Raw genomic sequence first — 7,177 nt, forward strand, 5'->3', positions numbered from 1 at the left:
AATAGGCCACTCCGTCAGTCTCCGTTAAGTTTTTAACGGGTTAACGTTCCAATTCATCACCGTAATCGATCAAAACTTTCAGATAGCCTACCGAGTGAAGGACATTTTACTAGCAATCTGGAAAAAAATGGTTTGTTTTATGAGCTCGCCAACATATACACTGCACCACCAGCAAATGGAGTGTCTAAGGATTGGTTATTGTACAACCTGAGCAATCACAGTGAGTCGAACCAACGGAGTATTTGAGGAATATTGTTGAGAGAGTATTTGGAGTATCGAAGAATTTGCAATGTTGTTGGGAATAGTAAACCATAAGTTGATATCATTGAAATTGATCAAAGATTCTTTAAAAAGCCTGGGTTTGGCAGAAGCGAAATTCATGGTCGTAGTCGAAGCAGAATATGTGTGACTTGTGAGAAGCATGGGCGGACCATAGAAGGGGCTAGGGTTGGTGCCAGCCCTGGTAACATTCTCAATTTCTAGCAGATTTGTTACTAACTTCTTTGATTTGGAGAGTTCAGCCTTGGCAGTTCCTTCATGCTAGCCCAGTAAACTTTTTTGATTCACAAAAAAACAAGAATTATCTGCAGTTGAACACATATTTTATTATTGTTGGTGTCAAAAGACTGTAAGTCTTAGTCTGTAACTATAAATCCCTTTGAACTTTTCCTCTTCTGATTTAGGACGTATTTGTTCTCTAATTTTTAATTAAATTATTATATAATTCATTTTACATATATTAATATACACATTTGTTATTAGTTATGAAATTTCTATTTCTAAATAAAGATTCTAAATTGTGTTTTATTTATATTTACTACTTATTAGGTTTTTTCTAATTTTAATTATGATTCTCAAAAACTTGAATTTTTATATGATATCATGTAATTATAATTATCTCCGAATTTTGCAAGTATAAGATTTACTAATTCTTTTCTAAAAAGTATTTAGAATTAATCATAAAATCATGTCATCTTAAATTATCTAGGTTAAATAAATTAATCACACATGGATCATAATATATTTTGTTCTTTATTTGAAGTTTAACTTTTGAATAAAAATCTGGTGTCAAAATTTTAATTCACAAAAAAAAAAAAATAGGTCCCAAATAATTAATTTTACTATTTAGACAAAATATCTAAAATTGTGTGTCAAAAATCAATTACCAATTAAAAATTAATTAATAAATAAATTTGAAATTGAATAAATAAAAATAATTTTATAAATATAGATAATCAGAATATCACTACAACAAAACTGGCATCAGACAACACTAATCAGACAACGGACGCTGAAAAAAGTGTTGGCCGAAATTAAGACACAACACTTCCTTTTCGTCCTCGAAAAACTATTGTCTAACACCTACGACCTACAACGGTTAAAAAACTGTTGTCTAGTAAATTCAATCAGACAACACTTTGTTAACTGTGGTCTTGTGTAATGATGCACGTCAGACAACTGTTTTTAGAGCCGATGTGTGAAGAAATTTCAGACAATATTTCAAGAAACCGTTGTTGTAATTAGACAAGTGTTTTATCTGTTGTGTTGTTTACGAGCAGTTCAAACAAGGGTTCCATATAGTGTTGTGTGACGGGGATTCTAACATACAAGTGTTTTAGATAGCATCGTATCTAAACCTTATAGACAAGTCTTTAACTAATAAAACATTGTCTGACTGAATGACTTCTAAGAAAATAAACATACATAAGAGAGTGCTAACATTCAAAAGTCCTAGCGTAAATTATAACAAAATAGTCAATTTCTTCATAGTCATAGGGTTTTCTTGCATAAAATCAAGAATTGATCAAGGAAATGCGAATTTTTAACTCATAAAAATGAAAACTGACTATACAACGGTTTTCTTCTCATCAACCGTTGTCTACACTGTATTTATACAACGGTTTTTCCCGAAGAGTTGTTTGATCCTAATTTAGACAATGCAATATCTTACAACTGTATAACTTCCGTAATGGTTGTGTCATTTTCAATGATACAACATAGGTGCGAATAAAAACCGTTGTATGTTAGACACTACAAGACAAAATTTACCTTTATACAATAAGACAAAATTTACGTTTAACTAGTATTGTTAAAAAAACATACAAAATAAACATAAAAAATTTTGATTTTTTTTATGCATGACTAATATTGTTAGTTCTCGACATCCGTACGGTTAGATGAACGAAAAAAATATTTATAAATTAATATGAAGCTAATCTTATACATAACAATGATTCTATCCAGTACTTTCTAAATTGTGAACATAAAACACATACTAATACTCACATTCGAACTACAAAATTGACTTAGTATTACAAATGAACAATACATATTTGCATATATGCATAATATAAATATATTTATTAAGACAAATAGTACAAAAAAAAAGAATTGATCAAGGAAATGCGAATTTTTAACTCATAAAAATGAAAACTTATTATACAACGGTTTTCTTCTCATCAACCGTTGTCTACACTATTTTTATACAATGGGTTTTCCCCGAACAGTTGTTTGAGCCTATTTTTGATAATGGATTCTCTTACAACGGTATAACTTCCATAACAGTTGTGTCAGTTTCAATGACACAACATAGATGCGTATAAAAACCGTTGTCTGTTAGGCACTACAGGACAAAAATTACCTTTTTACAATAAGACAAAATTTACGTTTGACTAGTAATGTTAAAAAAACATACAAAATAAACATAAAAAAAATTTGAATTTTTTATATATGACTAATATTGTTAGTTGTCGACATCCGTACGGTTAGATCAGCGAAAAAATTATTTATAAATTAATACAGAGCTAGTCGTATACATAACAAAGATTCTATTCAGTACTTTCGAAATTGTAAACATAAAACACATACTAATAATCACATTTGAACTACAAAATTATCTTCATAATACAAATTATGAACAATATATATTTACATATATGCATAATATAAATATACTTGTTAAGACAAAGAGTACAAAAATAAGAATTGATCAAGGAAATGCGAATTTTTAAGTCTTAAAAATTAAAATTTATTATACATCGGTTTCCTTCTCATAAACCGTTGTCTACACTATTTTTATACAACAGGTTTTCCCCAAACAGTTGTTTGAGCCTATTTTAGATAATGGATTCTCTTACAACAGTATAACTTCCGTAACAGTTGTGTCAGTTTCAATGACACAACATAGATGCGTATAAAAACCGTTGTCTGTTAGGCACTACAGGACAAAAATTACCTTTTTACAATAAGACAAAATTTACGTTTGACTGGTATTGTTAAAAAAACATACAAAATAAACATAAAAAAATTTGAATTTTTTTATATATGACTAATATTTTTAGTTGTCGACATCCGTACGGTTAGATCAGCGAAAAAATTATTTATAAATTAATACAGAACTAGTCGTATACATAACAAAAATTCTATTCAGTACTTTCGAAATTGTAAACATAAAACACATACTAATACTCACATTTGAACTACAAAATTACCTTCATAGTACAAATTATGAACAATATATATTTACATAGTACAAATTATGAACAATACACTTGTTAAGACAAAGAGTACAAAAACAAGAATTGATCAAGGAAATGAGAATTTTTAAGTCTTAAAAATGAAAATTTATTATACAAAATTTATGTTTGATTGGTATTGTTAGAAAACATACATAATAAATATAAAAATATTTAATCAAAACAAAATTAGCACATCTATCTAGGTGAAAAAACGAGCCGGGTTATTCCCCCCAAAACAACAATTAGTAACCACAAAAATATTCAATTATTTATATTACTATTATATTTGGCTCTTAAAATATGCTAATTTCAATTAATTTGAATTTAAGTATACAATATGTAATATTTAATAATATTACATAATTTTATTATATTACGTATATATGTAAATAAATATTATTTTTTATAATAATTTTAAGTTATTAATATTATATATATAATAAACAAAAAATTATATGAAATAAAATAAGTTGTTTACAGAGGTGGAAAGAAAGCTGTACAAATTTCTGCCGCACAGAGACTCTTAAGCCCCAAAAATTTTCAGTTCCCCCCAAAATTTCACCAACTCTTTTCAGCTCCCCCCAAAATTTCACTAACTCCCTCTGATTCACCTCACCCTCACACCCCAGATCCTCTGCTCACTTCACAAATATCACACATCACAGCTCTTCATCACCGTTCTCACTGGTCGCTTCATCCCGATTCTCAGCTCACATATGGATATTCATCTTGATGTTGGATTAATCAACGGTTTAATCTCATGGGTTTTCTTCAAATTGCTTTTAATTACTAATAACTTCTTCTAATTTATCTTATTTGTGTCGATTTGCTTTGTACATCTCCATTTTTGTGTGTGTTTAGGGTTTTTACAATTTCTTAAGATTAGGGCTTATAATTGGGGCTTGCAATCAAGATAAATGGGTTTGTATTTTGGGGGTTTAGTTGATTTATTTTAGATATTTCGATTTATATATAGTATTTATGTGCTGATATTTTTGGTTTTGTAGAAACTAGAAGATCTGATGCTTTTGTTCTTTCCTGTTTTAGTTCTGTGCGAGCTCTATGATCTCAAGTTGATTTGTTTGCAATAAGGTGCATCATGTAAGTTTGTACTTTCATATATACCTTGTGAGGTTCTTCTATTTAGAATGTTTATACAATATTAGTTCACTATTTTTTCACATATATGGCGCTGACCAGTGGAGAATGGTATCTTCTATGCTGATGGTGCCGACTGTTATATTAATGTTTTCTGGGTGTTTTTGTTACATTCCAAGAAGATGATTAGGCCTTTTAGAGTTTCTTCATCTTTGAGTAAAAGAAGTAATTTACTATAGATTCTATATTTCTATTATCCTTTGCTTTTTATTTGGCCCTGATTTTACATGTAAAGCACCTGGTTTTGCTAACTAATAACTTGGCTTTGAGTAAAAGAAGTGATTTATTGTGGATTCTATATTCCTATTATCTTTTGCTTTTTATTTGGCCCTGATTTTACATGTAAAGCACCTTATTTCCCTATGTAACATGTTACTCTGGCTTGCCATGACAAGTTTGATCTGTATGAGTTGAATCACATTTGTTTCTCTTCATTGTTAGATATATGGTATGGGGTTATCTATTATTACAATAAAATGTTTAAAGATGATATCCCAATTAACGAGTCTCTAATTTTATGAGATGTGTACCTTAGTCAATAAGCTTCCTACCGATTGTTATTTTCAGCAATGCCAATAAGTTTACCCATTAGTTACTTACCTTTCATGTAGATATGCAATGCAGTTCTTGTTGCAAGAATTATGAATGTTTTGTTGAGGTTTGTTAATGAATTTGTTGCTTGAAATTGGAACTCATGTACACAGAGAAAGACTCTCCAGGAAACTTGACTCTCAAATATAATTTTTAGTTCATAAATCTTGTATGATGCTGAGTATTGCATTACAGGATTGGTATATTTACAAGTAGTTCGAAATATATTTGTGTAGATATATAGTTTAGTGACCTTATACTATGCACAAAAAGTCGGAATGCTTTAGTTTATAAGTTGGCCTTCTTTGTCTTCTGCAGGTTTTGGATTTAATCTCTGATCTGTGATGTGATGCTCAATTACAGGGAGATGATAGAAGCAGATCAGGCATGTGATTTTGTTAAGGTTAGTGGTTTGTTTGGTTTTAAACTGCCAGTCAGTGGTTACATGTAAATGTTCAAAAAGCTACATGTAAATGCTAGTCAGTTTGTGTGTCCAGTTGCTTTGCTGCCTATATTCTTTTATTCTTTGTGTGTAGAGTTTTTCAACTATTATTAGTGAATGACTAACACAACATTCCAGGTTCTCTCACTAATAATACGAGATATATGCCTTCAAATCTTTGCAAGGGAAATGATCATTTTAAGTTGGAATGTCTTAAAGTGATCTTCTTTAGCGAGGAAGCAATCAGTGTTTTTAAATTTGTTTTGGAATATATATATGTTGTGTTACATTTTGTATTTTTATATTGGTCTGTTGGGATAGGAGGTTGTTTCCGAATTGATAGTCTGTTAGATGTTCACATTTTTACATGTTCTGGCTTATGTTTTCTTTTGTATCTTTTTAAAAGATCCTTTAAACATGTGGAATTCTGTTTAAAGGATTTTCACTCATATAATTTTTTTGAGGATTATCATACTTCTTTACGTGTTTACGTTTTGTGTGCCCAAAACCCACTGTCTTTAACTATCAATTAGGTGTAGAAACTGAAGTAGTATTTATCTCACACTCTGATCCCTTTTAAATTTATATATGCCCTGTGTGTTTGCAGGCAGGAGTCTTAGTTTGGTCCCTATTGCAGACATTATTAATTTTGCGAGCAAACTGCTAAAAGATTTCCGAAGCTGGTAAACGTCGGGCTAGCATCAGCAGTGTAGCTTCTCTTGACATGTTAGGTGCAGCCTTATTAATTGTACATCATGTCAATGACAAGTTAACTAACCAGCAGAAATGTCCAAGGAACGTATTTGGCAAGTGTACTCCCAAAACATGGGGTGATCATGGAATTTGTAAGAAGTCAAGTAGTCCTTACGTATTGGGCAATGAAATAGATTGTATAGTAGCTGATTTGTGCGTGGTATATGTGATTGTATGTTGTTACTATAGTTGATAATGAAAACTTTTGTTACTAATTTATGGCTTGTTAATTATATTCTTCAGCATAGTTTAATTAGGTTATGTAAAACCATTGTCTGACATAACTAAATACAAAAGAAAAAGAAAAAGAAACAGTTGTCCTAAGCCCTACAAACAACACAATTTTAAGAATAAAATCGTTGTCTAAGACATATACAAATAAGTAATAGTAGTAATAAACCATTGTCTAAATCCATGTTATTCGAGCATTTGTGACAAAAACCGTTGTATAAGAGCTGTCACACAATAGTTTCAGTTTCTAAACTATTGTTATAACGATTCTTACACAAGTGTATCTGTAATATAAACCCGTTGTACAACATACCAAAACATGAGCTTCTTTTATATAAATACACTTGTCGGAGACTCTTATCAACAAGGGTAGCTAACTACATAAACTGTTGTCTGTATTGCTACTAACAACACAAATCCAAAATAAGACTATTGTTGTGAAACCCTTATAACAACACTTTTTTTAAAAAACATGTTGTTGTTT

At 30.1% G+C, this 7,177-nt stretch overlaps 1 long non-coding RNA gene across 1 annotated transcript; it reads left to right on the forward strand.

The window, feature by feature from the left end:
- Positions 1-4,018: 4,018 nt before the first annotated feature.
- LOC135149122 (uncharacterized) lies at positions 4,019-6,677 on the forward strand. The gene is made up of 3 exons (XR_010287237.1): positions 4,019-4,619; positions 5,586-5,670; positions 6,317-6,677. It is a non-coding gene; the product is annotated as an uncharacterized LOC135149122 (long non-coding RNA).
- Positions 6,678-7,177: the final 500 nt, after the last annotated feature.

Source organism: Daucus carota, chromosome 9 (assembly GCF_001625215.2).
Source record: "Daucus carota subsp. sativus chromosome 9, DH1 v3.0, whole genome shotgun sequence".
Taxonomy (NCBI): Eukaryota; Viridiplantae; Streptophyta; class Magnoliopsida; order Apiales; family Apiaceae; genus Daucus; species Daucus carota.